Source organism: Rhinolophus sinicus, linkage group LG05 (assembly GCF_036562045.2).
Source record: "Rhinolophus sinicus isolate RSC01 linkage group LG05, ASM3656204v1, whole genome shotgun sequence".
NCBI classification, from domain to species: Eukaryota; Metazoa; Chordata; class Mammalia; order Chiroptera; family Rhinolophidae; genus Rhinolophus; species Rhinolophus sinicus.
In genome coordinates this window covers 23,055,140-23,079,315 of record NC_133755.1, presented here as the reverse complement: position 1 = coordinate 23,079,315, position 24,176 = coordinate 23,055,140, and the positions used below count along the sequence as shown (strand labels likewise).

Below are 24,176 nucleotides of genomic sequence, written 5' to 3'. Positions count from 1 at the left end.
ACTACTGTTATTATCATTCCCTGCAGAACTTTGATTGTAACTCATAGAAGTGTGTCAGTTACTATTCATATGATTAATCAAATAAAACAAGTCATAATCCTGCCACAATTTCAATGCCCAGCAACCCTAATCAAGCCAGAGAGATTGATTAAGCCACTGGACTGAATGTCTGCTGCAAAGTTGTTAGAATCTCCTATTGCTAAATGGATTCTATTCTTGACCCTGGTCCAACAGAAACTTTGGGATACATGTGTCCTTGCTCATGCTGTATCCCTCCAATTGGGACACATGCTTTTCTGAGAAGTGGCTGCTGGGAAGGATCTGGAAAGGGACCAGAAGCAGTGATGGCTGAACCATCTCATGAAGTAAGATAGAAATTGAACATATTTTCCAAGGAAAATAAAAAGGGCAGATTGTTTCATAACTATCTCTATCATTTCAAATGGTAATCATCTCTCTTCAAGATAGAAAGATAAGAAAATAAGATTACAATATAATAAGAAGAAATTTAGGAGTTTTTTAATAATGTAGTTTGAAAAACAGCATGACTCAAATTCCTCCATGTAGAGGGAAGAGAATCAGGGAGTATAAAGATGTCCTGGTATTGTTTATAAATTTTATGCATTATCCACTTCTTACTTACCTCTCAAATGTCTCTGGTAAAGATAAGTATCATTGTGTATGCAAATAAGAGAAACTGGGCCATGAAAAATAATTCTTATGCTGCTCTTACTGTTAAGTGTTTTTAATAATTGAATCATTTGAAGTATTCACAAAGGCCTAATTAAGAGAAAACATATGAAAACAATAGAAAAAAGTACACACTTAGTAATTAAACTTTTACCTCTGTTGTATCGCCCTTGATTGAAATCAAAGTATCACTCAAGAACGATGAGGAGGCAATATTATGATTTAAATTTTTGAAATGCAAAATTGTATTTTCTGTTCATTTTTCTCTTCTTGTTTTATGTGAAAGATAATACTATTGAATGAATGTATTGCTTGTGTCCAAATAGATGCCTGAAACAAGGCCTATTCTTGGTTCATTTACCATTGAGAGAATTGTGGCCTCATTTTCTTTTTCACTGTAGTTAATATTTGGCTGCAGCTGCTCTTTGGCAGTAGGTAAGGTATTTGATGATTCTTCTGTGTTACATAAACATTTTTACTTCAAAGAGATTGCCTGTTCATATCCCACTGGATCAAGCCAGATGTCTAATTCTATCCAACATCTTTAATGTTTTCAAAATCATCTGGGGTGTTGTTAATGGAGTATCATTAGGTACAATCTGAAACTTTTTAATGGGCAGTACATGCATTCAGTCTATTTGTGCAACATAAGCTCTTGCTTCTGAAGTCTTGGGGATATTTCCTTTCATATACTGTTCTCCTACTATCTCATTTTCTTCTCCAGGTGACTTAATTATAGAATCATGGTAAATATTATCTTTCCTTTTGACAAATTTTTATTAAAACTATAATAGTTTCCAAACATCGCATAAACCACTGGAATAAGATACAATGCCTGCATCACAGAAGCTATGGTCTAGTTAGGAAGGAAGAGGACACTGTAGAAACAAAATCTAGTTCAGAATCAATGAGCCCTGAAAGTGCAGATCTGGGAGCTCTATATTTTGTTGGGTGGGAGAAGAAACATTTTGATCAAGGCCTCAGTTTCTCAGATGCGCAAGGAAAATAACCCCAAGAAGGAGGGTGTACTTAAAGAAAGGTACGTATGGATATGTTTTTTTCCAAAGCAGAGAGTAGTTCTGCATCACGTGAAGGCAGCTTGGGAGAGAGCAGTGTGCACTATGCCAAGATAGCTGGCTTTATCCCACAGAACAAGAAAACTATTAAAATCTAAAGCAGTGTAGCATGGTCTGATTTATATTTGACAAACATAAATCTGAAGGCTCTTATCTCCCATGCAGATTGTATGGGAGATAAACTTAAGTCACTATATCAGTTAGGAAGTCCTTGAGTCACTACACATGAGGAATTGAACTAGCACTAGAAATGGAAAGAAGAGAAATAATTCAAAAATATAATAGAATATAGTATCCCCCCCTTATCTGCGGTTTCACTTTCATGGTTTCAGTTACCCATGGTCAACCATGGCTGAAAATATTAAATGGAAAATTCAGAAATAAAGAATTCCTTAGTTTTAAACTGCATGCCATTCTGAGTAATTTGATGAAATCTTACACCATCCTGCTCTGTCCTGCCTGGGATGTTTCATCCATTAGGTTGGTGCAAAAGTAATTATGGTTTAAAAAGTTAAAAATAATTGCAAAAACAGCAATTACTTTTGCACCAACCTAATATAAGCTACCTGTCTGTTAGTCATTAGTAGCCATCTAGGTTATCAGATCATCTATCATGGGATCTCAGTGCTTGTGTTCATGTAACCCTTATTTTACTTAATAATGACCCCAAAGTGCAAGAATAGTGATTTTGGAAATTCAGATATGCCAAGAAGAAGCCATAAAATGCTTCCTTTAAGTGAAAAGGTACGTATGTATTGGGGGAAGAAACAATATATAGAGAGTTTGTTATTATATGCAATTGCAGTCATCCACTGGGGGTCTTGGAATGCATTCCCCTAAAGATAAGGGACAGTGGACTACTGTACTCAGAAGCTACATCAACTCAGCCTTTAATACATAACAATAGAAAGGCTCAATAAGTGCCACTTGAATGAAAAAACAAAAAATTAATGCATTAAACATGGATTTTAAGTGTAACATTGCCAGAGCTTTGAATATGATAGAGTCATATTATATATATATATATATATATATATATATATATAAAATGACTAAAGGAGGCTGAAAATATATATATATATATATATATATATATATATATATATATATATATATATATATATATCACCCTTTTTCCTGTGCACTGAAAGCAGGGATATTTCAAATTATATACAATGTATTCATATTTGTAGGTTTGTGACAGACTGGTGGGCTTTCTGAATTAGAATGTCTGTATTGTATAGGGAGAGGCCCCTCAGGCTATCCTGAGATCACACTGCTTCTCAGCCTGCCAATCATTGGGTACAGGCTTTACATTTTCCCGTTTGCTGATGAGCCCAAACATTCCAATTTGGTGATGTTCCAAAAACAGTTTTGCATTATGACCAGGTTTGGGTCATAATGGGAAAAGAAAACTGGCTCTATCCCACAGCTACCTCATGTTACAAAACAAGAGGGAATCAAGAAACTGGCATAACCCAGAATTCCCAGAAATTCTTAGGGTAGGTATTTAAGAGAGAATTTATTCACACTAATACCAATCACCTCCATCCTGCTCTCATTTTATCGTTTTCCATAGCCCTCTTTACAGTCAGATACAATTGAACATGGATTTTTTTTTAATTTAAGAAAATTTAACTTTAATACTTCTATCTAACCTACAGGCCATTTTCTACTTATCCCCATAATATCCTTTATAGAAGTTGTTTTCTAGTTTTATTTAGTGGATACGTCTTTTCAGCCTCCTTTAGTCTGAAAGTTATTTTTAGCCTTTATTTTTCACGACATGGATTTAAGGCATTTGAAGAATTTAAGGCATTTGTTTTATAGAATGTTTGTCTGATATCTTCTCAAAATTTGAATCAGGGTATGCATTTCAGGCTTGAATTTGACATTAGGCATATTATATCCTAAGGTATCACATTCCAAAACACAATATACATTTGTACTTCACTGCTGATACTGATTTTAATTACTTCATTAAGGGATTATTCAGTTTCTGCAGCACCATTTGTATGCGTTAATACAATTCTATTTTTAGAATTAATATATAATTTACAGACTATGTAAATGTCCTGTCCTCATCAAACATGATCTACCCAAAGATGCTAAATTTGATGAATGATTCTTACCTGAGTCAATTTTTACTATAATAATTATTACATTTTCTATGTTCATTATTTTTTATATTTATTAGTTGACATGTCATTGTAAAACTTTCCCTTACCTCCTTTCTGCCTCTATCATCTATCTATCTATCTATCTATCTATCTATCTATCTATCTATCTATCTATCTATCTATCTATCTATCATCTATCTATCATCTATTTATCTTTCATCTGTCTATCTATCTCTATCTCTATCATTCTATCATCTATCTATCATTCTATTGATCTCTCTATCTGTTAATCTTTATCTATCTATCATCATTTATCTATCTAGATAGTTACCTATCTACTTATCTAAATATCTATCAGTATGGACTCATGTATTCTGTCTTACATAGATGTTCATAGCTGTTAAATATACATTGTATATTGTATCTTTTAGAATTAAAAGGCCCCTTCTTTATCTTATTGAGTGCTTTATAAAAAATTTTTGGCTTACTTCTCCTTAGTAATCTGCTTTCTTATGGCTTTCAGTTACCCAATATATCTTTGCCCATCTCTTTATTTTTAGCCTCTTGGAATCAGTTGGTTTCAGGTATGTCATATACAGATAGAATTAGGTTTTCCTTCATGAGACAATTTGAAAATCCTTTTCTTTGCCAGGTGAGTTAAGCCAATGCCTAAATATTGACATGACTGATAAGCTTTGTCTCAATTCTGCTGTATCATTTTATGTCATGATTACTGTGTGTATTTTGTTATAGTTACTGTGTTTCTCTTCACTGTTATGTGTTCTCTTTGCCTTGGTCATTAGGAAGATTTATATTTAAAATAGTAATTGTTTTTGTATTTATACCTTTAATCTTGCCTTTAATCTCCCCTTTTAAAAATTAATCTTTTTTATCTGCATTGCCAAAACAATTAATGTTCATATTTTCCCTTTCCCTTTCTCTTTTCCTTCCATTTTTCATCTGCATTCCTTCTAAATTGTCAGAAATATGTTTTTATACTATTCTTCCACCATGTCTTCAGTCCTGTTTTAGTCTTAGATCTAAAATTAAATACATTAAATATTTACCACTGTTAAGGTTTACCAAGATGGTGCTCACCCTCTAATAGATTTTGTTGCAGGATTTCATACTTTTTTTAAATTAATGTTAATTGGGCTGACAATGGTTAGTAAAGTTACATAGATTTCAAGTGTACAATTCTGTAACATATTATCTGTACATCACATTGTGTGCTCACCACCAAGAGTCAGTTCTCCTTCCATCACCATATATTTGATCCCATTTACCTTCATCTATTCTTCTCCCCCCTATCCTCTGGTAACCACTAAACTGTTATCTGTGTCTATGAGTTTGTTTTTCTTTATTTGTTTGTCTTGTTCCTTTGTTGCTTTCAGTTTTATATCCCACATATCAGTTAAATCATATGGGTCTCAACTTTTTCTCTCTGACTTATTTCACTTAGCATAATAATCTCAAGATCCATCTATGTTGTCACAAATGAAACTATCTCATCTTTTCTTATGGCAGAATAGTATTCCATTGTGTATATATACCACATCTTCTTCATCTAATCATCGATAGAAGGACACTGGTTGTTCCCATGTCTTGGTCACCATAAATAAAGATTTCATACTTTTGATACTTGAAGAACAGGTTGGCTACATGTAAAATCTTTGGCCCACATTGTATTTTCATGAGTTTCTTGAAAATCCTTCTCCACTGCCACCTTGCCATGGCTGATGTGCACTTGAGATATCATATACCCAGGTTGCTTTCTTATTTTGATAAATAATGCAGTCATTTTGCCTGTACGCTCTAAGATTTTTTTGTCTTTACAGTCTAATAACTTTACGTTGGTATGTCACAGAGTGATTGCTCTGGCTTAATATTTCCAGGTGCACAATGAGGTCTTTCAATATGTTGATAAAGGGATTTAATTTTTGCTAGAAAATTGTTTTGAATTATTGTTATAAATATTAGTTTGGTTCCATTGTTTTGTGATTCTTAAGAGATTACAGATACATGCATGTAAACTTTAATTGCATGTCCTCCATTTTAACCACTTTTCCTCTGGTAGTTATTAATTTTCTTTTTTCTCATGTTTACATTAATGGTTATTTTCCTGCTTTCTTTTAATATTGCTTATTAAATTTTCGTTCAGTTTTATTGTCCTTTGGGCATCCTGAAATTTATCTTTTATTTCTGATATTTTTTATATTTTCTTTAATTTCTTTACTGAGTTCTATCAACTTTCATTGAACTTCACATTCTTTTGTTTGTTTATTTTTGTTCTTAATTCTTAAATTTAGAGTCTATTTTTTTAAAATATACCTGACTGATTATATAAGACTATTTAATTCATTTGAGATTGTTTTGTGATAGCTTTGTTCTCCTTTTGACTGGATATTTAGGAAAATTCCAAACAGATGAAATGCCTTCCGTTTTCTTGTTCAAGTAGCTTGGTATAGAATGGCTCTGATTTTCTTCAATTTTGAGGCATTTTTTAATGGGTTATTGTCTCAAGAGTGCTCTTTTCTGCCAGCATAGTGACATGTATTTTCATTTATGGTTGGTAATGATGACGGAGGTGGAGGGTGGATTGGGTTATTTTGTAGTTCTGTGTTTCTGCAGGACCTTTAATTGTTTCTTCTCCTTCTCCTTCTTCTTTTGATTTTGTTTATTTGTTTTCCATCATTGCCATGTCTCTAAGCTGCACCTCTTCTCTCCCAGCAGGAAAGCTGCTGAGGCTGCCATCTCCAATGCCACTGTCCTTTAGGCCCCTCACTCTAGCCAGTGCTATGAACTACCAAGTCCCGGATATGTGTTCAGTATTTTGGCACCTAATGTTGGACTTTCTCTTTCTGAAATTGATTTTTTTCCCCCTGAGCTTTGTATATGTTCTCAGCATCCCTTTTTTCTTCACTACTGTGGTCTGTTTAGACTCTTCCTTCTCTGCACTAATTTCTGCATTCAGCAGCTTCAAGCCCTGAAGGAAGTTCCAACAACAACTGTTAGAATTTTGTATGTATTTCCCTATTCAAAAGTAACTTGAAATTCATAGTATTCTCTGACTTCTATTAATGCTGATGTCATTTTTGTGATTGTCTCTTTAAGCTTCTCCACATGTATGTTTATACTTGTATTTTTATATATTTGAAACAATAATGTATATTGAATTTATTTCTACTTTTTTGCTTGGCCTTATATCCTATCAATGATCCTATATTTCCATGAACTTTGCACTGCCTTTTCAAGTTTTAAAACTTTTTCAATATAGTTTTATACTTATGTAAGTAATACTGATTTAGAAATCTTATAAAGTACAAAAAATAACAATGAAACTGGTAAAGAGCAATTCCATTTCCCAGAGGCAAACACCAATAACATTGAAATAGTTCCCTTCCGAGATGTTTTTCTAGACATATTGACAGAAATAGTACTGCACCTATAATTTGGAATGCTGCTGTTTTCACTTAACTGTGTTTTTTAATTATTTTTCTTTGTAATTTAAATTATTCATAAACACTATTTTTAATGTCTTCCTAGTATTCACCATATGGACATTCTCCCAATGTTGATTGCAATTTTCATTATTAACACATCTACAACAAACATTTTTGTGAATAAATTTGCATCTATATTTTAGATTATTTTCTTAGAATATATTTCTAGGAAGGGAGTATAAACCTACTACATCATTTTTACCAAATACTAAATTTTGATTCATTCTTAATTGCTGGGAAACATGATTTTAAGTCTTTTTTAATTGTGAATGGTAGTAGGTATACTTTTGCAGTCTGCACATATATAGAATTGCTTATTCTTGTCTCATATCTGATATATAATTTGATATATAATATCTGATATATATATATATATATATATATATATATATATAACTATCAATTATGGGATATATGCAATTTCCATACTCTACAGATATTGCCCTATTAGCTTCTGTCACTTAATAATGCAGAGACTATTAAACAGCCTATATTACTGCCTTGCAGATTTTGCATTTTTTCTGTGTGGAGTTTTATCTGTTAATAACACAAATGTATATCTTTAGTTCAGCGTGCTCCTTTGAACACTAAGGACATACATGCAATATTAATTTGTCTTTTCCACTCTGGTATCTCACAGGCATCTCAATTTTAATATGTATCTCAAATTAACCAACCTCCAAAACAACACTCTTAGTTTGTTTCCCCACTTCAGCACACACACTTGACCATCCATCAGTAACCTAAGACATCGGTTTAGGATGTCTAAACCTGGATCATCGGTTTCTTACTTTTCCTGATAGTTCACATCCAGTAGCTCACTAAATGTATGAATTGGCCCTTGAAAGTATAACCTGATGTGTTTACTTCTTTCTATCTCCACGGCTAATACACTGGTCTATTATATCTATACCTGGAATACTTCACTAACTTCTCTAAAGACCTCCTAGATACCCCCCTTGTGTTCCATTCTTCCACAGAAGCTAAGGGGATCTTTTGTTAAAAAGTCTTATTTTTTTCAATCCCAATCTTAAAAATCTTCCAGTAGCTTCCGATAATAATGACAACTAAATTCCAAATACTGACTCTGATTTACATGGTCTTCCTCTGTTTTCTTCTTTCATCTTTATGTAACCTTTCTCTTTCACTTGCTTAGTATCGTCAAAATGTATGTGTCTTCTTTCAGTTCCTGTAAAATCCGGATTATCAATTATTTTTTACTACTGAGAATGACATATTATTTTGTTTGACTATCAAAGAAGCAATTTTTTTTTCATCTTTAGAATTATGTTAGCTTGTTTTGCAAATTTTTTGGATGTATGTGTATATGGTTGTTTACTCATTCCTAAATTAGGAGAGATTTAGTTAGAATCGTTTGCCCCCATAAAAAAAGTGGATATATGGATTTTTCTTTGCTCTCTCTGAGTTTATTAGTTGGATAGCATTTTAATGTGTATAACTCCTGCCTGATTTTATTCTTCTTGAGCTGTGTTTTCATTCTCTAGCACAAGCTCTTACTTCTTAGTTCTGTCACTCTCTTATACTCATTGTACAGACTCTGAGACTTGAGTCTGATCCCTACTGCTTTGATTTCCCCTCTTCTCTAAGTCTCTTGTTGTCCTCCAAACTTCTCTTCCTTTTTGTCAGCCTAGTCTCCACTGTCATCACTTCTGTCTATCTTTTGTCAATGCCTTCACCTTTCTGTCCATTTGCCTCAACTTTCTGCAAATGTCTAAACACTTTCCCATTCCTCCTGTGCCCGGACTGCTGAATGCTGATAAACGAAATTAGAAGATCTTAACTACCCTAACTGGAATTACTAAAATTATAGTACATCCCATCTAAGCAGTGACATCAAAATTAAAGTGTAATCCTATCACCTCCCCCTCATTAGCTGCTTCACTTTGGCACAAGATGATATAGAGACCTCTACTCTTGGAACAAATCTGTTTGACTGGTAGAATCTACCTGAATACACCGAGTATTCATCATGCCGGGAAAGGTTTTAGGCACTTGTTATACAAATAGCTACTAGAGGGTCAAGAAACAACTAGCTAATTATACGGCAGTATTATCATTGCCACAGTGGAGTGACGTAAACACTCCAGGATGGAAACATGATAAAGGCAGCCTAAATCTGATGGTAAAGGTCAAAGATGAGTTTCTGAGGAGGTAGCCCTTAAGAAGATACTTAAAGCAGGAGTTTTCATTGTATAATGCAATGTAAAGTATTCCAGGGATAGGGAACAAAGTATGCAAAGGTGCAGAGTCATTACTGAGCATGGTATACATGGCATGAGGATTATAAAGCTGCAATTGGGCTCAACTGGAAAAAGTGCTGTGATTAAACAATGGTATCTATCATGAGTGAATGAGGACAGTGATGGCTTTTTGTCATGTTTCCTTTTGCTACATTAACAGTGATTCCAAAGTTGCATTTCAAGCCTATAATCCTACCTTTACCCCATTCTCTTAAGAGAAGGCCTCTGTTTTCTGCAGGCAAAAAAAAATGTCAGTTTTAGCTCTGTCTATTTTCTTAGTAACTCAATGTGTTTAAAAAAATTATATATATATATATATATATATATATATATATATACACACACACACACACACACACACACACACACACACACACACATATGTGTGTGTGTGTGTGTATTTCCCCCTTGATGGTAAAAGGAAATACTCTTACCCCATCTGAAAACTTTCTATCCACCTCTGTCCTCAGCTCCACTTCCTCCTGCTTCCTTTTGAAATAAACCCTGATTTACTGTATGTTTTTTCTTCTGTATTTTCTCATTTTTTGAATCAGATAATCATGCTTAAGTTTACCATATGTTTTAAAAATACTCCATTACCTTTATTACCCTCTAATATCACACGATATATGATATATTAGGTTAGTGCAAAAGTAATTGCGGTTTTTGCAATTATTTTTAACCTTTTAAAGTCTAAGCTACTCCCACCATTTAATTGATATATCTTTCACTTAGATCATCAAACAATTTCAAATCTATCAAATCCAAGCAACCTCTTTTCAGTTCTCATCGTCCCTGACATAACTCAGTAACTTGACAAAGGGAGCTATGAATCTCCTTGAGACTTTTCACTTCCCAGATTACTCTCACTCGACAGTTCTCCGCATTTTCTTTTCACAGCTTTACTCACTCATTTTCATTATCTTTTCTAGGTTTCTCTTTTTCTCCCTTCATAGCTGAGTATTGGAATAATTAAGTATTCCAATGTGATCTATTCTTGGGTTATGTTTCTCTTCCATCAAAATGGCAAGTATGGATATTTTTAGCCTTACTCATGGAGTATAAAACTTATATTGCCAGCCCAGATAGTTCTCTGAGCTTCAGACTCAGAAATATAGGAGCATACTAAATAGTTCTATTAGTTTGAATATATGGAATTTCTGTTATTGTACTCTTAAACTAAACACGCTAATTTAACTTGGTTCAATCTAAAACTTAGATGTGATGTAGGCACCTCAAATTTAACAACGGTAAAAAATGTGTAAACTTTCTTATTCCAATATCTGTCCTTATTCTACATAGTTTGATGAATATCACTACATACACTTTTTTTCCAAGCCAAAAAACAATAATTCACCTTAAAAGATTTCATTTCCTTTACTGACCATTTGCAATTAATTACTAAATTCTGACAATTTTCCACCTAAATGGTCTGATTTACATTCTTCCTTCATTTCTACTGACACTTCCTTACACAGGCTCTCAGTATTTCCTGCCAAGGTCTCATTTCTCATAAAGATCTTTCACTTTTGGTAATTTTCAATGCTTTCTCATCACAGGTGTCTTGGTAAATATTTCTAAATCTGATTCTGCAAATATGTTATATAAAAATTGTCCAGAATTCTCCTTTGTTTACAGATTAAATCTGAATTCCCTTGTTTGGTATGTAAAAATATTCACATTTGATCTCTGCAAACTTTCCAAACTTATGTAACTATTTCTCTTGATACAAAAAAAAAAAAAGGAACCTCTTTTCCCATCCCATGTGTACCATGCTCAGTAATAACTCTATACCTTTGCATAATTTGTTTTCTCTCTCTGGAATAAACTACCTTGTGTTGTACAAGGAAAACTCCTGCTTCAAGTATCTTCTTAAGGGCTACCTCCTCTGAAACTCATCTTTGACCTTAACCATCAGATTTAGGCTGCCTGTATCATATTTGTGTCCTAAAGTATTTACATCACTTCACTGTGGCAGTTGTAATATTGCAATATAATTATTTAGTTGTTTCTTGACCCCTTAGTTCAGTAGTTATTTGTATGACAAGTGCTTGAAACCCCTCTTGGCACATAATGAATACTCAGTGAATACCAATTAAAAGTACAAACGAATGATTCTCAAAGATAATGCAGAGAGAATCTAAGAGGGCTTGAGTAGTCCTCATTGTCTGTCATCTGTTAATATTACACCATCTGCCCTGAGCCATGTGCCTATCTTTTCCAAGTTCTTTGTTCTTATAAGGTTAGTAATTTATAAAGATTTAATTCTTTTTTTTTATTGTGAGTAGAAGAAACATCTTTACTGAGTTATTCAGTATCGAGTAAAGACAGACAAATGGACAAAAATACATAGAAGAATACTTATGAGCACTTGGAAATGAATAAGAACATTTCTGTGAAATCATTCCTTAATCTGGTTAGAGAATGAGGTGAGATAATTCATTTTTAATCACACAGTACGTGAATGCAAGTTATATAACGCTTGTTAACAATGATAATGTAGGATTATGACAGGGGTCAGATGCTTGTGTCATAGAAATATATTTAGTAAATGGTTTTGCTTTAAAAATGTGTTTGTTTGTGTTTTTTTTTTGAGGAAAATTCAGTCAGAAATAGGTAAACCTATGACTAGTTCACTAAATTAAAAGGGCAGCTCTCCACTCCAAATGCAGGGCTAACTTGGGACTCAACTTTGCCTTGATGAAGGCGGTCAGACTGCTGTGCACAATTTGAAATGCCTGGGTGTTACAAAGCTTTGGCTGAAAGCAAAAGTGATTCTTTCTGAATAAACAATGTAGCTTGCTAGTATGTAGCAGAGAAACATGATGTTATTACTTGTACTTCCACAGCAATTTGTTTTCCAATGCAAGAGTGATCCTTTCCTCACGCTCACCAAAAAGAGATGAGAAATAAAGATGGCTTCTGCTTTCTAGACAAAGAGTATTGATTGTTCAACAAACCAGTAAGAACGAGCAAGTACTAAGTGGAAATCATAATAACACTATGATGATCTCTGTGGATAAAAATCAATAGAAAGGAAATGGTTTTATAAGAGATATACAATGTTATTATTCTAATACCTCAGGTCATAAAACGGAGGCATTTGAGTGTGACCTGAAATTAACGGAACTGATTGGGAAACTATGGTTGGCCGACGTGATCTCTGTCATTTCTGATAGTGCATATCTCACCATCCCGCCCCCCTCCTCCACAAACACACAAAATTAGGCTCCAGCTACATTTCCTTCAATTCCTAAATTTGCTGTAATTTGTTTTCACCTCAGGGCCTCTAACCTTGCTGTTTCTTCTGCCTGAAACATCAGTGACTGGTTGTTTCTCGTCATTCAGGTCTGTGCTCAAAAGCCATTTCCTAAGAGAGGATTGTCAAACCGCTGTATCTAAAAACAAACAAACAAACAAACAAACACACAAAACCTCTACTCCACCTCCAGCTTATTGCCTTCTTTGCATTTATTTCATAACCTGTACCTCTCCTTGTAGTTGTTTCTTTGTTTATTTTCTATATCCTGCCTCAGTAGAATGTAAGCTCTGCTTTCTATCTTGTGCAATATTGTCTTCCCCAGACTCCAGAGCTTTATTTAGAATATAATAAATGAAAACTAACTAATTGTTAATGAATAGATGACTACCTTTTAATAATTTGTGTAGTATGTGTCTGTCATCTTTTCCCCCAACAGATTGCAAATTTCTTGATGGCAGGGCTTGGACAATGTTTCCTTCCACTACTTCTTCTTCCTACATGGGAAACTAGACAATCTAGCTTATCCCTTTAGATCTATCCCATTTTTTGATTCATTGAACTAACATTCTCTCTTATGGAGGAAGAGACTTGCTATTTAGAAGTGTTTATTGTTTATATTTTTGTTTGTTTCACCATTTCCTTATGGGTGTAATAAGATAGAGATGCAAATTATTGTTACTAATTTGTTTTTCTTTCCTATCTGCTGTTGCAGGAACAAGGTTACCATGTAAAAGTAATCTTCCCCCAAATAGAAAATGCTCTATACAAGGAAAAGATTCTTTGCTTTTCAATTAGAAGTAGAAACCAGGAGAAAGTAGGAGAAAAAGCAACTCAGCATTTTTAAGGCTTTAGAGCTGCATGATATTCAATTGACTAACTGGTTCTTATACTTTAGTTACTGCCTCATTAACTATAAAAGAGAAATTATCTTAGGTTCAAAGTGAAAGATAAACCATAGCTTTTATTCCATAGGGGAAAATCTAATTATAGCTGAAAGAGTCTTTGTGAGTAATATTGATATAAAATGTAGAAGAGAACTATTAAATTGCCTCACTAAAGCATTAGTAATAGATGGATTTCTTCTAGGTCTGTAACTTTTTCCCCATTTTCTCAGAGCATTCATTATTTATTCATTAGGTTCCTTTGGTAATTATGAAATTATTGCCTTTTAGTTCAATCTGTAGGTTTTCTATATTTTCTATTCCTTTATCAATTCTGGAAAGATTTTCTAAAACAAAAGCGTGCCATCTATTGCTTCAGTGTTTTTGTGGGTTCAAGACTAAAACTTAGATGCTATATACATACACCCGAGAACTCAATATCTAAATTGCAAGAAAACTTGTTAGCATTTTAAACAATTTCCCAAGTGTAAATTCAGAGAAAATCAATTTACTTTCTCTTTTTTTAACCCCAGGCTTATGTTGTAATTTTTCAGTACCCAATATCTCTCTGAAGCCCATGGTATATATATTTTTTACTTCTTTTCTAACTATGCATTTCATACCTATCCTTTGGAGTTATCTCAAAAGTAAATTAATGGGCTCCTTATTCAGTATTGCAGTGTTTCAGGTAGCAAATGCATGACAACTACTTAACCAATCCCTGAGTAGCCAACCAGTGAGTGTGGCATTAATGATTTTGGAGAAAGTTAACTAAGTACATCTATCACTTTGTCATGTGTGGTAAAAGAATGCATCAATCAGAACATAAGAGGGCTTCTGTCTCTGAGTACTACTGAAATCTGTTACAAAAAATCAATAGAACAGGTATGGTAAGCTGCATTTATGTTGAGTAAATAAAACAAATGGAAAAATAGAGGGTAGCAGACTGGTAATATAACTCCTAGAATAAAGCACAGGTTAGTTTCCTGAGATAGGAACCATCTTTATGAATCTGACATTCATTCCTGAGCGGTTTTTCCCATTATCAGTGCCTTATAAGCATGATCGAAGTGGTTGAACTATTAACTTTTTTTAAGTGCTACTTAACCTGATACAAGGACAAGCAAACTGATAATCTAATCATGGATGTTTTACTCTTACTTAATTCCACTCAGTGTGGAATTCATTTGGGAGATTTTCAGTGCACTTCCATCCAAACACAAAACCTAATGTCTGTCTTTGCAACAGTAGACCTCCTATATCTTTATCTTTTTATAATTGGAATCGCTCCATCTTGGTATATCCTATCATAGAGTTTCATTAGCAAAAGCAAATGAGGAGAACAGGACTTAACAAGGGATGAGGGGGGAAAAAAAGCGGCACTTGCTGAGTGATTAATATGAATGAAAGAATTGAAGGAGCAGATAAGATGAACAATGAGATCCAAGATATCAGTCTTTAAGGCAGGCATGGAAATTATATGAGCAAGGAAAGAATAGAATTTTGAAGTATAGTTGGAAGTTATTAAAAACCAATGACAAAGAAGGCAATAAGTTACCTTCTTCAAATAAGTATAAAACAATGGGTCAGTTATGAGTCAAAGAGAATAGCGACCCATCTTCAAATAATTCCCAAGTATATACAAATTCCCCCCAATAAATATGATAGGCACACTCTCACACACACTGAATAAAGAGCAAATTAATGCAACAACTTTGGAAGCAATTTAATAATATTCATAAAGAGCTTTAAAGTTGTTAATATCCTTTGACTCAGTAATTCCCATTCAAGAAATCTACTGGAAATCAATATTCTAAAATTAAGGAACTATACATGAAACACAATAGCAGAGTTATTTATAATAATCAAAATATTGAGGAAATTAAAATTTTCAACAACAAAGACACATTTTAATAAATATAGTACATCCATTCAATTATTTTTTGGAGAATAGAAAATAATTCATTATAAAATGTTAGGTTAATAAAAGAAAAACTGCACCTAGTCCACTGTAAATTATTATTACCATATGTTTGTTTGTTTATGAGATAGAAGCAGCTCAGTTTTCACTTGTTAAAGTAATCTTGAAAAATAATTGCATTATTGGTTGAAATGGAAATTATTGGAGAAAGCAGAGTGTGATGCTGAGGAAAGAGCTTTGTGATTTTTTTTGAATTTAACTTATTTCACTACATGGCAGAAATGTTTAGTGCTTATTGAAGTTTCCATATGCCTAACCTCCCGTTGGCTGGGGTTGGAACTATGGGAGTAGCTCAAGGTCTTGATTGAAGGACTCTGAAATACATTGCTTTTATTTCAAGAAGTTAAATGCCTGTGTGTCTCTACCATCTTTCTCTTCTTTTGCCATGGTGACCTTCCAGACTATGCAGTGCAATCATAAGACGGAGAACTGTCTAACTCGGACTGTGACATGAGTGAGAAATAGATTGACTGTTTCAAGCCAGTGAGGTTTCAGGGATGGTCTGTTCCTACAGCATAAGCTAACTTATCCTGACTAACACATGTTCCTTAACAGCTCCTATGACATTGAGATATTTAATAATTTCTAAATCTCTATTCTCTCACTTGCAAATTTAATCTCGAGGATACCGAAACATATCTCATAGGGCTGCTGTAAGGATACAAAGTTTTAGTTATGGAGACAAGTAAGTCCTAGAGATCTGCTATCCTGCTAGCATAGTGCTTATAGTTATTCAGCAGTTTGCATACTAAAGAATGTGCTAAGAGGTTAGATCTTACATGAAGTGTTCTTATCACATGCACAATAATAAAAAAGAGGGCAGGAGGAAACTTTTGGAGGTGATGAATACATTTACAGCATACGTTGTCATGGTTTCACAGGTGTATTCTTATCTCCAATCTCAAGTTGTGGACATTAAATATGTATAGCTTTTTGTATGTCAGTCATACTTCAATAGTGTTTGTTTTTGGGTTTGTTTTTTTAAATTATGGGAAAATACATAGAAAATAGTTTTTTATAATATAGTTTTTGTTGAGTTTGAATTTCTTTTAGGCAAAATCATCTTTTAGGCAAAAAAAATCTGCTTCTTACAGTATTTTATTGCCTCATGCACATTGTCCTTTACAATGGAGATAAATGACTGTATGTTCATTAATTTGTTAAAGACTTGGCCAGAGTATGGGAAAAGTATAAAATAGGGAAAGTCTCAGATTCAGGAGCAAATGAAAATAGAAAAAGAAGAAAAGAGAGATAGAGAGATAAGGATAGAAGTGAAAGCTGTGTGACCTCTAAAAGCGGAATTCAGTGAGCCTCATAATAACATAAAAAATAAAATTGTTTCAAAGTTCACTTAAAAATAATCGTCATTTACTTTAAATGAGTGAGAGATATGATTTCACATTCATCAGTTATTAAGTGAGCCAGCGCACAACATAGTATACATTTAAAAAGTAACAGAAGGCTTTTTTTCACGCCAAGGAAAAATTGTGTGTGGCGGCAGTGGAAATTAGCAAAATTAATTTAAAGAAAGCAAGGAGGAGCTGGAGAATAACATGGTTCAGAAAAAAGAAAAATAACCACTACCAGCATAGACACAGAATTCATTACTACAGTCTTGCAAGCTGGCCTAAACCATTTTCATAGTGTGTTTTTCTCTGGGGTTATATGCTCCATTAACAGAAACTATGATATAACTTTGAAACTATCTATATTATCTCCAATAAATTACTTCCTTTCCCTGAACCACACAACATACTCGTAGCAGCACACCCTGGGTTGGTTAAGTAAGCACTAAAATTTTGGAAATGCAATAAATGCATCTGCAAGATTTCCAAGATTCCAACAATAATCCCAAAGGGAAAAATATACTGATCCAATCACTCTGCTACTGCATCACAAAGCACAGAACAGAAAAGTCAATAAAAGCATCGGAGCACAGACAGTCAAGCTGTAGTCAATATCAGCTTTTGAAGGGAGCTGTCAGATAAAAAGTCATTTAGATTTACCAAAATTTACTTCCTAATATTTGGTGTTTAGACTGCATGGAATTCAGACTGTACATCCAATTTTATTTTGGGGCCTTTTTTCCTTTATCCTCTCCTTAACTTTTTCCATTCACTATAGTAAGCTCTTGACATATATCCAGTTCAAGAAAAAGTTTCCGTGTCTGAGTTTTCATTTTACATACCAACATTTATTTGTAGAAAAACATTCATTATCATCAAATGTATACATTAACATCTAGTCAGGCGTAAATGAAACCCTTTATTTTATAGGACTAAAATAAGAATAACCCCAAATTATTATTAGCTACAATTATTGCCTGATAATTCGAATGCTTACTAATATCAATTTAAAACAGACAGATTAGTTAGGCCCACCATGTACAGAAGGCAATGCTTTCTGAACCAGAACATCTTCAGTCATGGTGGAACGGCGATAAGCCTAGGCCTCTGGGATCAGATGGGGCTTTACATTGAGGCATTGCTGGCTTCTCGTAAGCAAGTCCCTTACCACTCATGAAATAGGCATGATATTGCCTCTGAATGCTGTGAAGCACAGCTCTTGAGACAGTTAACACGGATAACTTAGAGTAATTGTTACTATCAATAGCTGTGCACTCTTTCTCTCAATCATTTCCCTCTCAATATAGAATGTCACATTGGTAGGGGTTAGCTTTTCCTGCCCCCAAAATTCCAATGTTCGCCCAGAACTTCAAAGTCATAGATTGAACTCAAGTAAAGACGTGGGTCTTTTAATTCTTTTAGATAGTCCCACACTCATTCTAAAGTAATTTTTGAAATCATAACATTGTGGATGTGAACACATGCAAAAATATTCACAACAGCTTTCCCCAGGGAGCTTATAATCTTATGATGTGACAAGCCCCAAACACACAGAACAGCTTAGAAAAATAAAATGAATCTAATTTGAAGGAACAACTAGAAGAATCAGAATAAACTGGAGTCCGGTGCTAAAGGAGGCTTCATTGGGGAGGTGAATCTTGCACTTAGAAAAGTAATGGGAAGGAGAGAAAATAAATGTGTCTCTTACTAGAGCAATTTGGGCATACCTGTATTGCACTTCCTGTTTCTATAAAGTGTGCAGGAGACATAGTGAATTTTATCCATCCCTGAGACTTCTTCTGGGTACAAAGAAAAAGATACTGTGCTGCACTCTTTACACTAACCCAGTAACTTGAATTGCTCCTGACTAAACACTAAACCTCAAAACAGAAGTTAAATTTGGACGTTATAAAGCATCTTTTTTTCCAAAATATAAGAAATATAGAAATACTTCATAGAAACATTTAGAAAGGAAATGTAAGCTTCAGTGAGCTACTGGTGTGTGTGTGTGGGGGGGGGGGGGGGCGGGATCCTGAGAAATGAATGGCACAGGGACAATCATCAGAAAAATAGACAAAATGTGTTCATAAAAACTGAGCCATAAATATTGAGGTGACATGTGACTGATGTCAAGGGAAAAAAGTGCTAAAACAGTATAGTTTGACTATTTTAAACAGTCTTTCAAGTCTCTAGAGAATGTAACCAGTAAGGAAACAATTCTTGAAATTAGCATTTATGAATCTACATTCCAAAAAACCTCTAGGTGATCTATGGGGTGTGTGTGTGGGGGGGAGTTACTGTGGTCTTATAGATTTGAAAGTGTGTGCTTTCTTAATTGTAGCATTTCTCAGAATCTTTAGTTACTATGAGTTGCTGTAAATCTCCAAAAGGTGGGGGTAGTATAAAGAGTTATAAGGTTATTTGATCAGAGTTGTTCCCAATACCCCCCAAAAAAATATTTGAAAACATCTTGAGGAACAGTAGCATTCTTTGGAACATAGTGTGGGAAATACACCACCTAACACACCAACAGTCAAAACCTATCAATTTAGCAAACTTATATCGACTGTCTAAACTAATGGAAAAGGGCTCTTTATTTCCTTATTGTCAGTCACATAACTAATTTTTTCTGTGTCCAGGTGATATGCTTTAAATGGGCTTTCTTTGCAAAAAGAATGTAGGTGAACTTCTCTTTAGCCCCGTCTGCGTTTCCAGGTTCCAGGTAAGCTGGTACACAGTAGTTTCCCCCCTCCCCGCCTTATCTGTAGTTTCGCTTTCCACAGTTTCAACATTTTCAGTCTGAAAATATTCAATGGAAAACTCCAGAAATAAGTAATCCATAAGTATTAAATTGCACACTGTTCTAAGTAGTGTGATGAAATCTCTCGTCATCCCACTTTGTCCCTGAGAGATCCCATCCACAACGTGAATCATCCCTTTGTCCAGCATGTCCACTCTGTATGTGTTCCCTGCCCCTTTGTCACGTAGAAGCTTTCTGTGTTATCAGATAGACTGTCATGGTATCACAGTGCTTGTGTTCAAGTCACCCCATTTTACTTAATAACGGCCCCAAAGCACAAGAGTAGTGGTGCTGGCAATTTGAATAAGCCGAAGAGAAGCCGAAAGTACTTCCTTTAAGTGAAAATGGTGTATGTATAGGCCAAACATAGTACATATGGACTTGGGTACTATCCGCAGTTTCAGAAATCCACTGGGGGACTTGAAACATATCCCCTTGGATAGAGGGGACCACTGTATTCAGTAACACTGCGACGAGCACAGTTTGTATAAGTATTTGACTACCCCTGACAATTCTGTTGTAGTCATGATATTAATATTGACATATTGGCAGTGCAAGGAGATGAACAGCACAGGCAGAATTGTAGAATTTGAGAGCTAGAAATCACCTTAAAGATCTTCTAGAGCAACTCTCATTTTAAAATGAACAAATTGTGTACAAGTGGTGAAATGACTTTTCCAGGGTCTCACAGTCCATTGTTGGAAATCATTTCTCCCAGTCTCATCGAGTCCATGCCTTAGTACATGCCTTAAGCAAGAGAAGATTAAAACAATTCTTTAGGTGGAAAAAAAAAGAAACATGTACTATAATTGTTTTGACATTATTTTAGACTGAGCTTCAATAAGCCTAAGGAGGAAAAATGGATACATGGTGATTAATTATACATTTTCTCACCTGTCCTGCCAAAAACCATTCTGGTATCTAGCAAATTCCGTTATACCCAATGGGTCCTCATTCATTAAGTGTCTCTTCATTAAATGCCTGTGGAGACCATAAAATGGATAACATAGTTGTTTACTTTATAAAATGATTCTTCCATAACAGGATGCTCACATCCTGAATCCCTATTGTCCCTATTGTCACCCACCAGGGTGCAGAAAGCAGAAGCCATGTGCTGAGAGCAAATCCTCAGGGGCACAGCCAGACCAGGGCAGCATGTCTTCTGGCCTCTGCATTAAAACCTCTAGGCTGGACTTCCCATAAATTCCCACCACTGTGTGTGTGTGTAACAAACACTCCCACATGAGCCTGAAAAACAGAATGCAATTGATGTGAAACTTTCTGCCACTCCTAAGTAATTTCTGGATCGCAGGGAGCTCTCTTTAATAGTAGTAGTAATAATAATAATAATAATAATAATAATAATAAAAATTAGAAGGGGACTACATTTGCAGCAGATACAATACTGTGTTTCCCAAAAGTAAGACCTAGCAGGACCATCAGCTCTAATGCATCTTTTGGAGCAAAAATTAATATAAGACCGGGTCTTATTTTATTATAAGACCCGGTCTTATATAATATAATATAATATAACATGATAATTAATATAATATAATATAATATAATATAATATAATATAATATAATATAATATAATACCCGGTCTTATATTAATTTTTGCTCCAAACTCCAAAAGACGCATTACAACTGATGGTCGGTTAGGTCTTATTTTCGGGGGAAAATGGTAAGTATATAAGCTTGACAGATAAGTTTTTTTTGTTTTGTTTTGTTTTTATCTGCTAAAGTCAGTGTTACAAAACTGTCTTCAACGGTTAAAAGCTAAGGGTTGGATATATGTCATGTTAACATTGTTCAACACTTACAACTTTTTGAGTAAAACTGAAAATGCCTTTTTCCACTTGGATACATTTTTTTAAATGGATTTTCTTTCTGTTCAAATGTTCTAGAAATATGCATCCACATATTGAAATATCTGCCATAACTTGACATCAAGAAGACAAAAAACCCACATAAATGACAAGACAATGAAAATGGAAATCTGGTTGCTGTTTTGAATTTAGCATGTTTTGAGTATGTGATTACATCAACTTTCAATGCCATAGTTATCAGAAAATTGGCCTCAACAGAACAAGAAACTCCTTGCAATTCAACAAACATTTTTTTTGAACAACTTTTCTGTGTGTGTTCTGTACATATTATTCTGCTGGAAACTATGGTACAATACAATCATGGAATGTGTTTCCTGCCTCTAAGAACAATTATTATAAGCATATACACATGTGACTATGTAAAGTGATACAAAAATCATATACACACGAATAAGATAAAATCGAAATCATGAAAGAATAACATGTATAATATAAATTGTTATGGAGTAGAGATTCTTGAAAGAGGTTGCATTAAAGATGTGCCTGGAAACCTGAATAGAATTTAAACCAATGAAGTAGCAGAAGCAATAGGAATATTTCAGTCAGAAAAGGACAACAATAAAAATGGTATTGTTAAAGATAAAATTCCAAGTAAATTTGAAGATCTAATTGGCTTTATTAGGTAATTCATGAATCAAGTAGCATCACATCTAGCAAGCAGAAAGGCACTCAAAAGGGTTGGACAAAATGGAAGGTTTTTATAGGAAAAAGGGTGTGGCGGGGTAGTTAGTAGCAAAAAAAAAAAAAAAAAAGAAAGAAAAAGAAGAAAAGGGGGGAAAGAAAGAAAGAACTAATTTTAGACCAAGACATCTTTCTGGGGGGAAGGAGCAGCAAGGGTTTCATCAGACAGATCGCCCCTTCTTCCTAAGGGGGATGGCATTGACAAGAAAATTCTAAACTGGTTGATAACAATTACATTTCTGGTGAAGGTTGAAACTGCAGTGAAGTCAGACTTTAAGTCTAGATTTGATATCATGGGCTTTAGCACAAGTGACAGCATTTTGGGCCTGTGGTTTTCCCTTTAACAATATTTACAAGCAAAAATCAATTAATGTAATGCACTATAGTACTAAAGGACAAAAATCACATTATCATTTCAATAGATTAAAAAAATATATTTGAAAAAATCTAAAACCCTTTCATGATAAAAACACTCAACAAAATAAAGGGAGCTTCCTCAATCCGAAAAAAAGGCATCTACAAAAACCTACAGCCAACATCATACTTAGTGGTGAAATATTGAATATTTTCCCTGTGGAGGTGGAAAAATAATGTTCCGTCTACTCTTCTAGGTTCTTGGCTAAGATACATCTGTAATAAAAAGATTAACAGGAGAAAACCAAACAGAAATGTAATAACATGTATACCTCCCGTATACATGGGAAATACCCAGGAAAACTTAGTAACTCCTCAAAATATCCCAAGCCCCACCTTAAATAACATCTCTGGCTAAAGACAAAAGTTGTTGGTGGTGGGAAGAGTCAGTTATGTAAGGTTACCAGGAAAAGAACTGTAAACAAGGATAAAATGGTTAGGCAGATTTAATCCTTGCTTTCTCCAGTGATAAGAGTTTCTAGAGATTTAGAGTCATCCTTCTCTTTGCTGGTAGAGAGAGGGAGACACCTTTACAAATGAAAATTTTTCTTATAAATGTAAATGTCTCTTACAAAGGGGTAACTTTTACTCAGTTTCAGAGCTTTCCTATGTCTACCATTTCTTAAAAATAGCCAGATTATAATAATCCTGATGCCAGAGAGCGTATTTGGGGTGGCAGGTTCCGCTCCCCTTCACAATGCATGCCTTCAGCATTGCCCATCTGCAGCAGTGAGGCAGGCTGAGGAAAGTGATGCTCTCTGGTGCCTTGTAAGATGCAGTGTTGGAAATATTGAGTAATGAGGAAATTTAGATTTCTCAGAGAGATCTAAAAAGAATAAACGACACATTCGAAACTGCAAGGTGATCACAGTGAAGATGAAAGGAGAAATATACAGAGAAAGAAGCCGTGGCCGTGGATGTAGAGTTGTCAAGGAGTTGGACAGCAAGCTGCAGGAGTAGGAGAAAGTGATTACAGCACGGGACCGCCATCCATACTCACAAAAATACTTAGTGCCACGGCTTTACAGTCCTAAGACACACCTCCCCCGATTTTTAAACTATACTTTTTCCCTCTTTATAATCTTTGTTCTTTCTTCTGGCTTCTGAAGATTAGCTCTGCCACACAATTGCATCTGTTGCTTGTGGTAAAAACCAGAGATTACCAAGGGGTAGTTCAGAAGGAGGAACTATAACTGTAACAGAGTCAGAGAGAAGCTTTGTTCTTAGCAACCTGGAAACAGAGGGGCTGATAGAAAGAACTTCATTTGTGTCT

The 24,176-nt window shown here is 34.5% G+C and overlaps 1 long non-coding RNA gene across 1 annotated transcript in view; it reads left to right on the top strand.

Annotated features, from left to right (window-relative positions):
* Window positions 1-22,123, top strand: part of LOC141571816 (uncharacterized) — a 46,283-nt gene extending 24,160 nt beyond the window's left edge. Inside the window, exons 2-3 of the long non-coding RNA XR_012496875.1 lie at window positions 19,760-19,842; window positions 21,827-22,123. This is a non-coding gene — a long non-coding RNA (uncharacterized LOC141571816). The remainder of the gene's footprint in view (window positions 1-19,759; window positions 19,843-21,826) is intronic.
* The last annotated feature ends 2,053 nt before the right edge of the window (window positions 22,124-24,176 follow it).